General features: G+C 41.5%; 1 protein-coding gene across 1 annotated transcript in view; it reads right to left on the reverse strand.

Moving 5' to 3' along the window:
* The window catches only part of susd6 (sushi domain containing 6), a 40,596-nt gene that overhangs the window by 16,261 nt on the left and 14,795 nt on the right, over positions 1 to 9,540 (reverse strand). The gene's annotated exons all lie outside the window — the stretch shown is intronic.

A 9,540-nucleotide genomic window follows, 5' to 3' on the forward strand; every position in this document is an offset into this window, starting at 1 on the left:
AGGTGTACCTAATAAACAAGCAACTGGGTGTACATTTAACACAGGCATAAAAAAAGCATTTTTGGTGCTGATGATCATTTTCATTAATAAAAGGATATAAACCGATCAGCCATACGACCACTGACAGGTTAAGTGAATAACATTGATTGTCTCGTTACCATGGCACCTGTCAGTGGGTAGGATATATTGCGCAGCATGTGAACATTGCGAACTCAAAGCTGATATGTTAGAAGCAGGAAAAATGGGCAAGCATAAGGATTTGAGCAATTTTGTCAAGGGCCAAATTGTGATAGACGACTGGGTCAGAGCATCTCCAAAACTGTCTGTAGTGGTCAGTAGTACCTATCGAAAGTGGTCCAATGAAGGAAAAGCAGTCAACTGGCGACAGGATCATGGATGGCTAAGGCTCACTGATGCATGTGGGGAGCGAAGGCTGGCCTGTGTGGTCTGCCGATCCAACAGACGAGCTACTAAAGTTGATGCTGGTTCTGTAGAAAAGTGTCAAAGTGCATAGACAGTGGAGTCAGGGCTGCTTTGCCGGCAAAAGCGTGACCAGCAGGTGGTCATAACAAAGGGCCATGATATGGCCACGGTCATGTTATTGTGGATCGTTGCCTAGTTTGAATGATGATGAAATTTTATGTTAATCTGGCTTCAATTCCAGTGAGACTAAATGTTTATCAAACATAATTTGGTAACTTAATCTATAAACAAGAAATGATTAGGTGAGTTATAGTGCAACTGCAAAATGTGATATGGAGTGTATACAGTATGAGTGAAAAATAAGCTTCTTGCACTCACTTTCATTCTTTCACACATACACAAATATCACAGATGAGCTTTCAGCGAGAGAAACTTCACACAGTATGAAGGGACACAACTCTGGACGCCGAGCTGGGTGGGTGACGTTGGGACCGTAACATAGGACGATTAATGTCTAGGTGAGCGATACTGGCAGTGTCATGTTCTACTGTGAGAGAGGAGAGAAGTCGTCACACTGTAATACTGAGACACAGACGCACAGTCAAACTCATTTCTGCTTTCATATTCTGTCCACTCATAGCAGCTGGACTCAAAAGAGAACTAGAGCAGATTGTGTTGAACTAGGGGAAAGGTTATGGGAAAGAAAATGTGGGAAAAGAACAGCTTTTAAAAGATGGGCTTGTATTACTGAAGGGCAGAAAGAATGTAGAACAAAGCTGAAACCTTAAAGCATGAAAAGCATTTTTCCAAAAAGCGCCGTTGTTCTCCAGGGCCCCTGGGGGAAGGTGGAAGGACATAACTGAGGAAGAAGGGGGAGGAGGTGGAGGAGGATGAAGAACAGGGAGGCAGTTTGAGGGTGGTGTCGGAACATTTCATACAAAAGCCAGAGTACACACAGATCCAGGCGGACAGTTTACTCACTAAGCAAGTGTAGGATGCAAGTGTCCCAAGGCGCCATTGTAAACGGCAGGTTAGTGCTGCTCACTGACATCCTCTCTATGTTGTGAATGTGTGCGTGAGTGGTTAAGGGTATGACAGAGCGATGGGCACTCATTTCAATCGACACACACTTAAAAAAGGCCAACCACTGTACACTGGTGCCAAAGCCAGCAGTGTCATTTCTCTAGCAAACAGGAATTTTGCCAAAAAACATGAGTCAAACAGCTGTGGGCCTCCGAATGAGCCTTTCCAGAGAACTTAGCGTTCCACCCGTCACATCTCTTCCTGCAGCTGAAACACACAGAAACAAACACACATGCTGCATACACCCAGTGTGAAGGAAATCTCTAAACAGACAGGCACATCCTCCATCTCCCCACCCATTCCTCCCCTGCTGTTGCAATGCATTAAGCAAGCCACGTGTGCTGCCATTACACCCTATTGTCCCCGCTTGCTGAGGGATGGGGCACAGTGACAGACTTAAGCAGCGTGCCTCGGAAAAGGACAACAGACAACTTTGCATTTGAAGGGTTAAATATGCATGAGAGGCCAAAGCGGGCGAGGGCAAGGGGGGAGCACTATTGTGTGACCCCCTTTCTAACCCCAAGATACAAGCATACACACATACATGCATACTCTGCCCTCGAGTAACAGATGGGAGGATGTTAGCGAACATAGAGCTCCCCCCTTCTCTCTTCTATCACCCTCACTGCTGAGGACAGCTGGGAGGCAGACATTCCTTCTTCTCAGCTTTCAGAGGAAAACAAAAGAGTGTGTGGGACCCCTCCTACACACACGTGCATGTGTTCAGACACACAAAACCCACCCCCCAACCCCAAAAAACTGTCAATGCAACTGTGGGCTGATCATATTTCAGCAGCCTGAGCCTGTCAGCCAGCAGAGGTATGCTCAGCCTGGGACATTTGTTGAAGGTGAAAGTCAGCGAGATAATCCCAACCCTGCTTACCGGGCTGGTGTGCTGATATGTTGGTAGCACTAGTGAGGTGGGGGACGTCTTTTGAGAGCTGTAATATTATGGAAAACTGCGAAAAGACAAAATTTTGTCTTCAGCTAGTTGTTCTTTTCTGGCCAATTTATCTTTACCGGCACACTTGAGTTATTTGGTGAACAGGTTCACTGCAATAGCACAGCACATACCATACTACAGACAACCCAACAGCTATGAGGAAAAGAAAATAGGGAGAAGTACAACATAATAATTCTTTATGTCTATCATTTAGGATACATGATTGTGTTACAGTATCCCCGTAAGAAAGGCAGTGGGAAAAAAGTAGCATTAATGACTGAGATGGTGCCCCATGCTTTTGCATTACATCTCCAATTATTACACAATGCAGTAAATATTACAGCACCAATACATCATCACCTGCCGTCATACAACTGCTCTAGCAAGCCACCAAGAGGGTGATCAAATGACACCAAGTGTATAACCTGTTCACACATACAGACTACCCTACTGAGAGAAGCGGTATGCCGTTTACTGCCAGTGTGTGTCCCTTGTTTTTCATAACAGTGGTTCATAAATGCTAACATACTGTGTTTAATAGACAGTATAGGCTGAAACTCTCCTAATCAAAAGGGAAAGCTGATCAAAGGACATACCTGCCAAAGCTAAGTGCAGATACGACTTGCAGTAACTATCAGTTAATCTTGCTAGTACGTTTGCCCTGGGGTAGACAGATCATCTCAGCTATACTTTAAAGCCTGATCCATTGCTGAATCTTTGTTTGCTCTGGGTATAGCAACCGTTGTCCCTAATGAACACCACTGTGAGGACATGAACTGTTGAGCACACAAAATAAACAAACAGGGGCAATTTAAATTCATATATCATCATGCATTAGCAAGCGATGAATTGTGTTCAGTATGCCGGATGCTAAATATTAAAAAACAGTCTTGGATTTCGATTGGAGGCCATAAAACCTAATCAGGACACTTTCACCCACTGGTATCACTACGTCAGTTCTACTGAAGAGTGTGGAAAGCTGTGATAAGCAACAGCCTACCTATATTTGGCAGAGGCAACTCGACATTTCCAAGAAAAATATTAAGCTTCTGGGAAACTATCCATTAGCCTCAAGTATAAGCCAAGCATGCCATGTCAAGACAAGTTGGATAGTTCCTTTAAAAGCTTATATCAGCTTTAATATTTAATGCTGTACATTTTCTTGAAGACCACAATCACTGCTGTATAACTCTGAATTCTAACTCAAACATAATAATATAATACTGGAACCTCACGTTGACAATAAAATGAGTATTAGTTAAAGAAGTGCAAAAGTTTTGGTAAACAAGAAGCCTAAAATACAAGATGACAGGATTTTCATTGTCAGTTGGAAGTCCATTGAGATAGTTACTAACAAACTACTGTTGTTGTGTTGTCATGAAGAAGATATAAAGTAGTGTTTATATTGCTGGCCAGAGATCCAACACAGCAAACAGTTTGTGGACGCAAACACACAGATATGAAACGCCCATCCAAGGCCTGGACGGGCGTGCTGCCAGCATAAAGAGCACAGTAACATCATCTCCACTCCACAGCAATAAACAATAGACAATATAGTTATTTACATACATCTACATCTTGAAATAAATGTTGTAACTTTTGTAAAGTTGTGAAGCCTAGAGTCATCTACAAATCTAAAAGTTTCAAGTTAATTTCAAATATGCCAAGTAAGTTATAAATTATCAATTTGTGACTCAAGCCCAAACAGTTAAAAGGTGGGGTATGCAATACTGAGAAATTCAATACCACCAGGGAACGACACAGCAGGTAATGTAACTAATGCTAAGTTGTGGGTTTGCAAACAGTTGCAAGTTACAGTTGCTGCTGCAAAGTTAACATGCAGAGAGGACGAGAGGGTCCCAGAGCCAGCACACCAGCTCCAAACAGCGATACTCACACCTCTCCGGCTACTATACCAAACATCACAACAACAGCATAACTAGTAAGTAAGCCGAATGTCCGTGGGCAAGTCATTTAACATTTGCTGACACACAAATCATGGCAGGAATACTGTTGTGTGGCTTGGTCTAAACCATCTTTGTTTCCTATTCACAGAGTCAGGGCCGTGTATTCTTTTCAGCGCACACAAAGAACGGACAGCTAGAGGACCATGAAGAGATATTTGCTGAATTTGACAAAAAGACGTGTATTGGATTAGAACCACATAAACAACCTTTAATGACTATGACTTCTGCCCACAAACACAAGCGGTTAAAGACAACATGTTTAAAAAAAAGCAGCTACTGTTAGTGAGAGGATTACAGAAAATGTATTAGATCCAATTGATTGATTGATTGATTGCAGCTTGCAGGTTACAGCTTCACAAATGCCAAAGGTTGCACACATTGCTCTATTTCTCATTGTAAACTTATTACTTGAGCTTTTTGGCTGTTGGTCAGACTAAGCTGGCAATTTAAAGAGGTATTTGGATTTGATAGCTTGTGCCATTTGTCATTATTTTTAAATTAAATTTAAATTTAAATAATGTATTTATAAATATACAGACCTATACAAATAGATGTGAAAATGTAGATCACACATACAGAGAAATGCATGCTTCTTATAAATGACACAGTTAGCCAAATGGAAACCAATGTAGCCTATACAAAGACCATTTGGCTGCTGTTTGTTATTGCGAGCTGTTTACAGATGATGTAATCAGGACAGAGGGCATTAGCTAAGAATGGAGCTAAGCCAACTGGCCAACAAACATCTTAACACTCTATCAAATGGACTGGTTACAGTTTGAGTGGACTAAATGGAACAAAACAAAAACAGGAAATAATGAGAAGTAGACAGGAAATATTGAATGTTAATCCTGCTGACAAAAATGAAACCAAAGGCCTGTACGTAAACAGTAAAAGCTGAATTCTAGCTGTGTCAAAAGGGAGGTACAGAAACTAGGGAGAACATATTTTAAGTGAGAACCCAGGCTCAGGTCTACGAGTCAGCAACTATGCATAATAGTGAGGTCTTCAAAGAAGGCATTTAATCCCTAACAACTCCAAGGGTGCTGTTCTGAATATCTATGTTCTGACTTCCCTCTGGAGGAAGATCAGCTAAGAATTATGAATTGTGTAGTGTCATGCCCTCTCTTCCCTGTATTTACAATCTCAATTAAACATCTATTGAAGAAATTGCAGAAATGGCCTAAAAATAAGACAGCAGTGATGGAGCCGTTCCTGCTGAAAGGAAAAAGAGCTTTACACGACCTCCAACAATGATGACAAGCTAAACTAAATGCGGCAGGATAGCGCATGTATAGCCTAGCCCAACCCTTTAGCTCAGAATCAGCAAGTCAGATAACGGGGTTTACTTTATTTTGCAGTCTATTCTGCTACCTGAGATTGACTGTTTTTGAGCAGCCTTTATGCACTTTGGATACACTATTTAGCAAGAAACTAGTATAGATATAATATAGATATAAATTTCATTTCACGCTTATGACCAAAATTATCATGGTTATCTACTGGTATTGTAAAAATGTGCCGAAAAATATTAAAATGTACTGATATACACACTGAAACCATTTCAACAAGTTTTATATTGAAAACTACAAATAAAATTGCCATTTTGTTTGCATAAACAATAAAATACCAGCCAATACTTTTTGCGAACATAAGAAAACCATCTAAGTGTGCATTATCAAGATTTTATATTTTATAGGTAATGCAATGAGCCCATGCACAGTTCCATAAAAGTTTACAAACTGTTAGCAAGTCAGACAGACAAACCAAAGCTAAAAGTTAACTCACAATGCTTTCACTATAAGGTTATTTTTTTCAATCAAGTTTCCCTAGCGCTCTCATACAAACTAAAATACGACCAGACTTCAGAGTGACTGAAAAAATCACAGTGTTCGTTGATGCTAAACAGTATTTACCGTGAGTTTATAATAGCACGGTAACTGAACCCGGTTATCATGGTAATTAAAATGTGTACGGTAATAATAACTGCCGGGAATTTTACCATGGTTTATCATTACACCGGTAATCGTAGATTAAACTAAAAGCTGACGCAGTATGGTGTTGCCCTACTTCCGGTGTCTCGCTACAACTTTGACATATTGAGACATGTCCACTGTGTACTCCACCATGTACTCCCAGCAAAATATAACACCAGTCCAAACACGCTAGTTGCCGCTCTCAACTGAGCTGCTGTTATGCTAAACTGATGGTCATGCAGGCGGCTAAACAGAAAGAGCTATTTAATAAGAAGCAAAAGCATTGTTATATCCAGCTGGCAGTACTTTAAAAACTGCTGTCTAACATGTGAATTTCTGTGGCTTGGAGTTGTAAATGCTGTTTTAAGATAGTGCTAATGCAAGCTAAACATTTACTACTGCTTCACATTAAAAGCCTTGAAACCCCTACAAAGGTTTATTGTGAAGCAGCTACAGGAAGTGAAGCTTTATTTCTAACCAAGGTTAGTGAACAACTCCTATCTCCTTAGTCTGCAAGCAAGACATTGATGTTTTTCTGCACTTTTCGTCATCAATATACAGTTTAAAATGTTTCCAATGTCATTGTGGGAAAATGGTAAAAGCCACAGAAAACTGGTGAGATGAATAAACCCTCAAGCCCTTAATTTGTCTTCAATAGATCGTATTTTACCCTTCCATACTCTTGAACAGAAAACCACTCATGCTGTACCTGCGTCATGAGCTGACATGATTGCTCACTGTCTGTCGTGGTGTGGATGCCTCAACCATTGGCAAATTCAGCATATGTGTGTAGGATGCTCGGTGCTTTATGTGTAAAGCTGACGAACTTGTTTCAACATGATGCTGCAGTTGACTAAGGGTGTAATGAAAAATCAGCCCACACTGTTTCAGTGGGCCTGAAAAGCACACATCAAAGAGGAGGTGAGAGGGGAGGGAAAAAACACAAGACAGACGAAGAAAGTGGGAGACAGAACAGAGACAAAAAAGTCAAAAAAGAAAGAGAACATGAATATGTACTTTGGCAAGATTTTGAGGAGGCAGCTTGACAATGCAAATACAAAACACAAACAATAAAGTAAAGACAGAACAAAAACACAGAATGAAAGCAAAGAAATAAAGAATGAACTGAACTGAACGAAGGAATAGAAGCAAAAGCAACAGAAGACAGGAGAGACTGGGGGATATATTTAGCAGCTCATTAGTCAGAGATGTCCTCTACTCAGCAGGCTGGTCCCTCAGATGAGGCCCTTTGGAAATCATTATGACTGCCTGCTGCTTCAGACAACCACACACATTTTACTGGAAAACAATTTACAAACTGCCTCTCCTCTCCCCAGCCTTAATGTAGCTTCAAAATAATCCTCAAGTTTTGGAGAGACGCCCAAAAACAAAGCTTTGAACAACGCAAAGTAACGGGGTGTTTTGAATAACATGAAAAAACCAACAACAGTAAGAGCTAAATTCAAATTCATATATCTTAACTTATTTTGTAAATTATCAGATTTGTGCCTGGTGCTGCCAGTGCCACCACTCCCTGCTTTGACATTCATTAACCGTTACTATCCTGCACCTGTCATCAGGGGAGAAATAACAAGATGGTGGTCAGCACATTGCACACACCAAACTGCCACCAAAAGTGTCTATCAGGACACAAATGTGAAACATAGACACCCAAAATAGTAAAACATGGAAATCACATCCTCTAATTAGCTTAGTGCTAGCTGGTAGGGCTATGCAGCTAACAATAATCCTGAATGGGATCTTCACGAAGTAACGGAACGGTCTGGTCAACTGTTAAAGTGAATGAAATGGTCTTGCGTCGCCTGTCCACACTGCAGTATCTGTTTCCATGGAGTATTTCTTTGTCTGGTGAGGCATTTAGAGTTTTCCTTTAGGGCTTGATTGGGTGGGAGAGCTGTTAAATGGCATGAGGTGAGAGCACAGAGTGATGGCTCAAGTGATAAACACACAGGTAATGAAAGAGAAAGGCTGATGGATTCGACCAGACTGCTGCTAATGAGCTTTGGTGTCACCTGGCTAATTTCTGGAGCTTTAAAAATAGAGAAAGAAAAAGAAGAACAGAGACATCATAGAAAAGGGGGCTGTGCTGTGATCAATATACTCAGTCACACACACACACAAACACACACAGTGTGAGTTAGCAGTCCTAATTGCAGATTGGTGATCTAGTGGAACTGCAGCTTGCAGTGGTTTGGCCCGTGGCTTCCAACACCCCACTAAAAGCCCTCTTTCTTCTCACATTTCATAAAGGAGCCAGTAGCCAAGGTATTGCTTTACTCCTGCCTGCTTGCAAACCACTTTGCTAACAGGACTTCAGGGGACTATTCTGAACAGTAAATTGCAGGGGACCCATTAACTAACACACACACACACTTTTGTTTGACTACAGAAAGCAACAAGTTTCAAAGACTACAGCTGTTTGAAGACACCAGAAGTAGGGCATGGCTCATTCAGATATTTTCCTCTGTGGTCAGAGCAATGACGCTATACTAGCCACAAGAGTCTACTCTGTTATTACAGAGAAAAGGGGAGTTGTCTTTTTCTTTGAGCAACTCAACTTTCAAGAAAACATCCTCATATCCTTGGGTTGGACCTGCCATGTGCGAGCAACAATCGATTGTCAAAAACACACAGCTCTCCGCTCCTTCTCTTGCTCTCCTCCCCTCACAACTTTTCTTTACCCTATGACTCCACTTCTCTTCCAGGCCCGGGGAAAGCCATTTCCTGTTCTCACACGTGAACATACATAAACGTCACCGCCACACAGAGCACACAGCAGGCTTGTTTGTGGGAGACTTCTGGTCCTCACTGGCACTTTCCTGTACAGCTATATCTCAACTTCAGAAGACAATGGGGTTTTTAGAGGGCATCGTTTATCTATTTAAGTGGACGCACAAGGAGGGACCGAGTCATTTTGCCTCCTGGCATATAACACTGTTAGAGTAGAAAACACGGCATATGATCATGTGAATAGACTCTTTGGTGCTCTGAGTCCCATCTTTTCTCTTTGAGATCTGACTCACTGTCTAGGTCCACTTCCTCTGAAACAAACCACAAAGGCTCACTGTAAGGAACTGACACCATATTAGGAACTGAGCTCTATGCAGTCAACATTAGTGGATGTCAG

The sequence above is a fragment of the Micropterus dolomieu genome, linkage group LG10, assembly GCF_021292245.1.
Source record: "Micropterus dolomieu isolate WLL.071019.BEF.003 ecotype Adirondacks linkage group LG10, ASM2129224v1, whole genome shotgun sequence".
Taxonomy (NCBI): Eukaryota; Metazoa; Chordata; class Actinopteri; order Centrarchiformes; family Centrarchidae; genus Micropterus; species Micropterus dolomieu.